Source organism: Ruditapes philippinarum, unplaced genomic scaffold (assembly GCF_026571515.1).
Source record: "Ruditapes philippinarum isolate M1 unplaced genomic scaffold, ASM2657151v2 ctg3582_1_1_1_1, whole genome shotgun sequence".
In the NCBI taxonomy this organism is placed as follows: Eukaryota; Metazoa; Mollusca; class Bivalvia; order Venerida; family Veneridae; genus Ruditapes; species Ruditapes philippinarum.
In genome coordinates, this window is record NW_026861973.1 from 19,254 (window position 1) to 29,328 (window position 10,075).

Here is a 10,075-nt window from a genome sequence, read left to right on the forward strand (position 1 = left end):
CTTCCTGAATTATCGACCCCATTAGATGGTGAATCTACATTTTGATTTCTCCTGTTTGCATTACGTTCATTTTGTCTTGGACGGTTCTCATCTGTCACCGTATTTCTATTAGCTCCTAGGGTAGTGTTATCATGTCGTATAACTCGTGTCCCACGAACACTAAGGTTTGACGTACCCTCCTTAATGGCATTGACAATTGTGTGCATGTTAGCAGCCATTACTCTGTCTTCCTTTGTTTGATCACTGCTAATGAAAACTGAACGAAATTTGTCATCATCCTTTAAAACACTTTTTGCACTTAGAATTTTCTTTTTATCATTTGTATCTTTACATTTCACAATCACAACTCCTGTTTTTTTTGTTAAATGGATCTTTTCTTTCCACCTTTTCGACCGAAACATCACGTAATTTAAGTCCTTGATGCAAAAGGTCTTCAACTTCCCTTTCTAAATTCTCAGATTAATGATATGGTAAGTTCCTAACCACTACATTACACTCAATTTGTTTGTTACCACTTTGGATATTTTCTATCTCCCTAAAGGAAAAATCTTCAATTTTCTCATTTAGCTGTGAAATGTCATCTATAACTTCTTTTCTAATATCTCCAATTTTATTGTCAATCTCTTTTCGTAATTTTGCTGTTTCAGAACTTAATCTCTTATCAAACATCTTAGTCAATTTGTCAGTAATCTTTTCTGTTAAACGTTTTTCAGTATCAGAGATATGTTCTTGCAATAAATCCAAACAGCTGTTCATATTTTCATGGATCTTACTCACATCTTTGGACAGTTGTATTAACAAGTCTATATTCAAATCAGAATTGGCGTTACCTGGAATATCCTCCGAAGTCTGTCTCCTAGCCCCGATGTTCTCTTCATTATATTCACTTATAACACAGTATGTACCTTTGTACTTTTTAACCGCCTCTTCATTATCCATAGAGGCATGTCTACGTTTTCCTATTGTGTCCCCGAATAGGAATATTCACTCACCCTCGTGACTGGCTGAGAAGATATTACCAAGTCAAGCAGATGCTCTTTTATCTGATGGTCACAATGTACTAAACTGGGAAATTAAGATACATGAAAATAAAACACATACGCAAAACAATAACGAACACGCTAAAAACTGCACCTCCCCGTGGAATAGTAATTTTGAAGATGAATTTCGAAATAATATAAATCTAGATAGAGTATATACACTGAATTCTCAATTACACGATTATCCTCACTCCCAGGATACCATAGAACACATAACGACCGAAATTCAAAACATTTTTCATGATTCGGCAAGTACATCCTTTCCGAATAAAAGTAATATATACAGTACAACCAACAGAAATAGTTATACTAATAAATCTTGGTTCGGTCCGAAATGCTTTAAAGCTCGAAATAACTATCACGATTCTAAAGCAAATTATCTGTCAAATCGTACGGATTTAAATAAAACATGAATGCGCGATGCCAGCAAACAATATAAAAGAACAATGGATTTTTACATAAAAAGGGAAAAACAAAATAACGCAACGAAATTGAGAAATTTAAGTGAAAAACATCCAAAAAATACTGAAAAATTCTTAATAATCTGAAACCCAAATCTAAAATTAATACGACACCAAATATAACTGAATTGTATGATCATTTTGAAAATTTGGATTGAAACACAAAACCCGGGGAAAGTATTTTTGAAGAAAATGATTTTAACACGATAAGCTCAGAACCATTTTTGAATTCCCAAATAACAGAATCAGAAATACTAAAATGTATCCAAAATTTAAATAATGGTAAAACACCTAGTCCCTTCGCTAACATTAGAAATGAGTATATTAAAAGTACGAAAGATATATCCTTACCTATTTATTTAAAACTTTTTAATTGTGTCCTAGCCACTGGTTTTATCCCAAGAGCATGGCTTGAAGGAATGATAATTCAAATTTACAAAAATAAAGGCCCGTCAAACGACCCAAATAAATCGACCAATCACCATTCTAAGCTGTTTGGGTAAATTGTTAACATCAGTTTAAAACAACAGGTTAACAAAATATCTAGAAATTAATAATATTCTGCATGAAAATCAAGCTGGTTTCAGGAGAGGTTATTCTTGCGCTGATCACATATTCACACTATACTTCCTTACTGAAATTCTTAAAAAGAAAAAACTGAAACTTTTCTGTACTTTTGTAGATTTTTCTCAAGTTTTTGATAAAGTATGGCGGGTGGGTCTTTGTACGGAGGAGCATAAGTGCCAGGTGTATGTTTTTTATTAACTCGAAATTTGGAGTTACTAACTCGAAATTTGGAGTTACTAACTCGAAATTTCGACTTACTTATCTCGAAATTTGGAGTTACTAACCCGAAATTTCGACTTCCTAACTCGACATTTCGACATACTAACTCGAATTTTTGAGTAACTTATCTCGAAATTTCGATTTAGTGACTCAAAATTTCGAGTTACTAAGTCGAAATGTCGACTTAGTTACATTAATAGAATGGCCAAAAGTATGAGTTACCAAGAGTTTAGATAATATAAGATATAGTAGGGAGTGCGATTGAACGATGGAGTTGGAGAAACGGTGCCTGGACAAACTATTAAAGTTAAACTTAAACTTAGTAATGTCATGTATTTCCAACATGTATATAACAACAAGTTCCACTTTTATAAAGTCTTAGTAAATAATGAAATAATGTTACAAAACATTATTAGTATAAAGAAACGTGACAGACTAACTGGCGTATACACGCAATTTAAAACTTATTTAACACATGAATGTTGCACAGTTTACAATAGGGTGGGTTTTGGACTTGTTGTATCTCCACATGATGGTTGAATGTTAAGTCGAAATTTCGAGTTAATAAGTCGAAATTTCAAGATAAGTAACTCGAAATTTCGAGATAAGTAACTTCGAGTTAATAAAAAACATACACCTGGCACTAATGCTCCTCGGTATCTTTGGCATAAATTGCTCGAAAATTCTATAAATGGTAAATTTTTGATGGTTATTAATAATATGTACAAAAACATTAAGTCGTGTATTTCACATAATGGAGCTGTCTCGGCGTCATCCATTTCCGAAATAGGGGTTAGACAGGGTAAAAATTTGCCTCCTGTCCTATTTTCCATGTTCTTAAATGACCTCCAAACTTATTTACAGAATAGTGGAACTGTTGGGGGGGGGGGGGGGGGGCAGGGTAGAATTATTCGATCACAACGATCTTACTTTATGGCTTAAACTTCTTGTTCTTCTCTATGCAGACGACACTATTCTGTTATCGAACACTGCAAACAATCTCCAAATTTGCTTAAACAATTTTAATGATTACTGTAAAAATTGGCATTTAAAGGTGAACATAAACAAAACAAAAATAGTAATTTTTGGTGCTCGACAAACTGAGAATTTTAGATTTTACCTAGGAGATGAAAATATTGAGATATTCGACTATTATCATTACTTAGGTGTGACATTCTCTAGCAATGGTTCCTTCCTTAAAGCTAGAAAGCACGTAGTCCAACAAGCAACTAAGGCAATGTATTTACTATTTACTAAATCAAATAACTCAGACTTACCACTGGATCTTATTATTAAACTATTTGACCACACTGTTTTACCTATTTTGACATATGGATCGGAAATATTTGGATTTGAAAATTTAGATATATTAGAAAAAAGTTCATAAAATAACCAAATCTCGTAAATCGACCCCCCTATACATGCTAATGGGCGAACTTGGAAGGTATCCAATATCTATCATAATTAAAACAAGGATGATCTCATTTTGGAATCGTCTCATTTAGGGGAAAGAAAACAAAATATCGTTTCAACTTACCAAATACATGTACATGACCAGCTTACCTAATCATGAGTTTAAAAGGATCTCTAAGATAAGAGACATTCTTAATTCCGTTGGCCGCCCTGATCTTTAGCAAAACCAGACCCAAAAAAATCACTTGCATATACATAAACTTATCAAACAAATACTAATAGATCAATATAAACAGTCTTGGTACGCGCAGCTTCAACAGTCAAATAAAGGGTTAAATTATAAAGGTTTTAAAGAAGATCATAAGTATGAAGAATATTTTTAAAATTTAGAGCAATCGGATTATATTTCTTTATTCAAATTTAAAACATCAAATCATAAACTTCCAGTAGAAATTGGGAGATACGATGGTACTCCTTATAATGAAAGACTTTGCACATTGTGTAGCGACAATCAAACTGGTACCGAGCAGCATTACTTGTTACATTGTAGTTTTTTCGGGAGACTAAGAGAGCATTTTTTCCAAAACGCAAATTTAATACACGAACGCGAACTTTCGCTGAAATCATTATTAGGGTCAAATAACATACATGTTTTAAGGAGCCTCGTGAAATTCATTAATTCTATTACAAAAACTTTCCAATAATCCTAATGCCTCCATCAGTAATTCAAGATTTCATCTAATATTTCTCACTTGTTAAACTGTTTATTTCCTTTAAATTGCGTGTTTAATTTTTTTCTCAACATTTTCTTTGTATATAATTTCCTATTCACAAATGAAGTTATTTTTTCACAAAACAGATGTCTGTTATTGTAATGTCCCGGTCACAAATTCAAGGATAATGCCACAGAAGAGCTACGGTCTAATCGTTCACGGATTACTACGGAAATGTGAAATTCCGTAATCCGCTACGGTTCCAGTACGGACACACAACGGTATGAGTACGGAGTCCGACGGATTTACCACCAAAAGCTCCCGGAGAAACACGGATTGTTACGGACCGACACGGTTTGATACGGAGCGACACGAATCAGGACGGACGCCCTACGGATACACTACGTTCTGCTACGGTATAAGCACGGGTTAGTACGAATAAGTACGGTCTGATACGGAGAAGAAAAAATTGATACGGAGAGAAACGAATTGCCACGGATCTTTACGGACCTAATTCATCCGTCCACAACCTGTTGCTTGCTCATTTTCAAAATGCCTCACAAGAAAAGAACACCTAGAAAACGAATTGCAGAGTTCAATGATTTTGGCGGAGAGGATTCGGCTTAATCGCGCCCGACCCCCGATGCACATCAGGTCCGATTAAAGTGAATTTCTTGAAGGACGCTGGATCCTCAACAAGTTCGCACATGAGAGCCTCATACTAAACATAAAGCGGTCTACGTAAAAGCCCATCTCTAGTCCACCATCTCGTCTGTCTTCTTTTACCTGATTAGATATAGACTAGTAATCATAAATGAACAAGCAATTATCATAGTATTGCAAGCAATCCATAAGTCCCCTACCGGTTAGAACCCCAGCAACTTTCTGATGGGCCATTGGCCAGTCAATTTTACCAGTGAATGAATGACATGAATGAACTTAAATCTTTTGAGTTCTAAGTTTGTCTATATCACAGTAATGTGTTAAGTTTCCCTGCCTAGTAAGGAAATTATGTTTATACAACCTTGTCATATTATTACGATGTGGGATTTTAAAGTAAATCCTATAAGGAATGAAGAAGTTGGAGTGAAAAATACCAATTTCTCGAAAAAAATCTATGTTCAAGGGGGACATAATTCTGGAAATAGTCTTGCTAGAGTATTTAACCCATTCAAAAATGTTGAGTGATAATAAGAAACATATATATGAAGTTTGAAGTAGATACATTAGGAAATAAAGAATTTATTTAAAAAAGACAACATTTATTTCATAAAAATTCTAAGTTCAAGGGAGGTAATACTGATATTTTTTGTGCTAGAGTTGTAAACCTTGTCACATATGATGTGGTTGATGACCAGAAACTAATATTTAAAGTTTGAAGTAAACACCTTAAGAAATAAAGAACTTATAGTGAAAAAGCTGAAAAATTTAAATCAGAAATCTTGAAATTCAGGCTATTTGTTGCCATAGCAACCAGAATTTTCAACATAGGAAGAAAAAAAAAAGACGTGCATAATCTCCATACTGCCATCTATCTATATATCAAGTTTCATAAAAATATTTTCAGTACTTTTTGCGTTATCGCGGGATCCAGTTTATGTGTTCAATTTGCCATATTTTCAGGCTATTTGTTGCCATAGCAACCAGAATTTTCAACATAAGAAGAAAAAAAAAGACGTGCATAATTTCCATACTGCCATCTATCCATATATCAAGTTTCATTAAAATATTTTCAGGACTTTTTGTGTTATCGTGGGATCCAGTTTTGTGGACGGACGGACGGACTGACAGACAGACAGACTGACAGACGGACAGACAGACGGACAGACGGACGGAGGGTAAACCTAAAGTCCCCTCCGGTTAAACCGGTAGGGGACTAAAACTGTTGATCAATAATGCTTCTCTTTTAATTTTTAGATTTGTTGTTCAATTTAAAATTACATTATTTATCGTGATGTTTATGTTTTAAAAATATGTAAAAAGCTTGTTAATTAATCTTATTATCACTCAAGGTCAAGCTTCCAGGGGCTTATGAAACACTTCGTTTTATGTACATATTTACTCCAATTTCATGATCCAATGTTTGTAAAGTATGTAACATTAAATGTTATTCTATTACTTATGATTTGTAGTACGATATTAATATAAATTTACTTCTATGCAAGTCATCAAGCAGCTCGAACACTGCCTCTGCATTCTGAGCCATTTCAATATAAAGTTGCAGCCAGTAAATGGAAATTATCCTTTATTGAATGTTCCCGCAAATATGTCTGATTTTAACAAGAAGGTAGTATTTATACCCTTGAAAAAGTACATGATACTTAATTCATCCGTACTAAACAGTGGTGGACCGTACCATTCCGTACCGTTTCGTGTTGCCACGCAATAAACCGTATAAGACCGTGCTAATCCTTGCCTCTCCGTAGTACAACGTATTACGATCGTGGCTTGCCGTGACAATGCCGTATTAATCCGTATTAAAACCGTAGCTTATACGTAGGGTAACCGTATAAATACGTAGTTTTCCGTACCAAACCGTGGAAATCCTTGACAAGTTTTTGGACTACGAATCAGTACGGACTAGTACGGTTTTTCGTACGGCCCAGTACGTATCAGTACGGTTTAATCAAACTAGCAGGGATACGCTACGGTTGGTTTTTCCGTAGCAAATTTTTGAGCATGTTCAAAAATTGTCCAGGATCGCTACGGATATACAAGGACTACTACGATTGATTACGGTTACAATACGGAGAGCTACTGACCAATACGGGTAGCTACGGACGATGCTGGAATTAATCCGTGGCTCTTCCGTGGGCGTATTCCGTGAATATGTGACCGGGGTATTAGGAATACAAGTACATATTATCTATATGTAAATTTATAAATTGCCATTACTCACATTTAACTGAAAAAGTCTTATCCAACATAGTCCCATTGATTCAAATTTCGATTTTTCCCAATGCACGTACATGTGACGAAGTAATACATTATAAATCTATGAATGACATTTCTTTCAGTTGTTGATAACTGTTATGCACGACTTTCACGTGCAGATTTACTACATGTTTGTGCTAATGTTTATACCTAATATCGTGCTATAAATACATACAGGTGCGTATTGTGTTGTATACCTGTTCAAATTATTACAATAGTACGGAAGCGTCCTGGTGCCAATTCATAAAATTCTATAAAAAAATAAACTCCTACGTAGGAGACAAAAAAGCCTAATTAGGAGTTTGTAAAAGTCCTACGTAGGTTTTTATAACTCCTAATTAGGACTTTATAACTCCTACGTAGGAGATAAAATAAAGCTTAATTAGGAGTTTATAACTCCTACGTAGGTTTTTATAACTCCTACTTAGGAGTTTATAACATTCTCCTATAATTGAAGCACTTTTTAATAATTCCTGTCTCCACTTTTAAAATCGTAGTAAAATGTACAGACGAGCTTAATCATTTGTGACAAACATTTAAATAAATACACTGGGATGTTCTCAGCAGCTTAACTTACATTTTGTAGCGTGGATGCTCCTCGTTTTTCATTTGTGTTAAACTGAAAAGCAATAGTAACTGCCAAAAAATCCGCTGTCGCTTGACCAATTAAAGTTAATTAGATTGGTGAAAAAATAATCCATTTCCCCAATGTTTTCCCAAGAAGTTTTTGCCTAAAATCAATACAGTATTGATAATAGATTCAGAATAACATAAGAAGTTTCGAGGAAAGAGACCTTATTTCCATTGATTTTTTTTAAATGCTGCCGTCGCCGAAATGCAACTATGGGTTACCGTAATGATTTTAAACTGGACAATGTAACGATCTTGAGATGTGTTATATTCTTAAATTTTGAACTCAAAAACAATATCAAAAGACTATATTTGGAATAAAATTGATTAATTAGACTCCTGCGATGATACATTTTAACACAAACCGTTTTATTGTAAATAATTCAAAATTCTATGCCTCCGTAACGGGTGTATACTTTTAAATATACATTATACCAATCAAACAAAAAAATTGAAATATTGTTTTGTATTCTTTAAACGAAAAACACCAAAATGAGATGTCGTTGGCATAAAAATTTGATAACTCGAGATCTGACCCGTAGAAATCTAATTTCACTATGTTTCCATAACGACTATTTTCCGTAACAAAACGATCATCCGAATTTCGGTACAGTATACGGTTCAATTGACGGTGTGACTTTTTTGCCTATCACCGCTCCCAATGATACGTCAAGGTCAGACACTCATATTGATATTTCCATAGACTTACATTATAAGAAATGGTCCCTAATCCTACCTAAGAGGTAATTTTTCTAGCAGAATGAAATGCCTGACACATAAAAATGTTCCTGTTATATAGGGGTAGCCAACCAATTTTTTTGCAAAATGACTTCAAAGAGGATTACCCCCCATTTCATTGAAATTTTCTGCTGATCACAGGACTGACATACACTTTTTATAAATGCAAAAATATCCAAGTCAAAATTATAACAGAGACTTATGAAATATTTCATTTCTTTCTTCAGAAAACAATGTAGTGTTACTTTTGAAATTAGTTTTATACTTAAAATACCCCACTTTCATCCAATCACACTCATGTATAAAATTGACTCATACGGTTTCCTGCACTTTTTTCAGCCAATCGCTGGCCATGTTACAATGCGATTTCCCTGACCTAAAGGGAATATTAAATGTTTAGTATTCTAATATCTAATAATAAATCGAAGTTGCATATACAATAACCAATTATATGGATGCATTTTACCACCACTCTTAAGTCATTTAAACTTTGGAAGTTCCCTTTTTTCTAACAAGCGCCGTTATTTGTCGCATTCCGGATATTCTGGAAAAATGAATGGTTAGCATTTGTGATTTTCATACATAATTCATTATTCTGAAGTTCCAATTTTTTGTAAACAACTTCCAAAAAATCACTCAGATAGCAAAAACTACACTGTTTTTCATTTTACGGAAGTTGCTTCAAAATACTAATTTTCGAAGAAAAAGCGATGGAGCAGGGAGCAATTTTATCACCCCCCCATACAAAAATAAGTGATTTTTCAACCCAAATTTCAACATTTTATTATTACCAATAGACTTCCTGGTATGAAGATTTAGCTTAGCAGAACATACTTAATAACTGCTGTTATAGGTGACGCTGATTATGGATTACACTATTATTTTACACACATATCAACATTTTTGGCGTGTAACTAGGTATTTCAAAAACTGCCCCTGCTGTATTTTTCCTACTCCAAATTATTGCTTATAGTAGTCTTAGATACAGCCTAAATGTCAATAAAATGCCAAAAACTCTTTATATATATTTTGTCTCTCTCTCTTAACATGGATATAAAAAATGCAATATATTGCGAAAACCAAAAGTTCCTGGGAACTTTAACAAGCACAGTTAAAATAGCCTAAAAATCTGGCTTTCTACACCCATTTTTTGGCCATTTTTGCATTCATTTGGAGCCAAAATATGGACAAGTTGAAACCTTTTTTCAGGTGTTTTTACCATGTAAATCACCTCTTCAGACCAAAATGTACTGCGAATGGATTAGAATGTGTATTTTTCTTCTCATTTAGGTAGCAGGGAAACTAGAATTTATGCACTTATCTAAGTTTCTCCAATAAATAAAGGGAGGGTTAATTCACT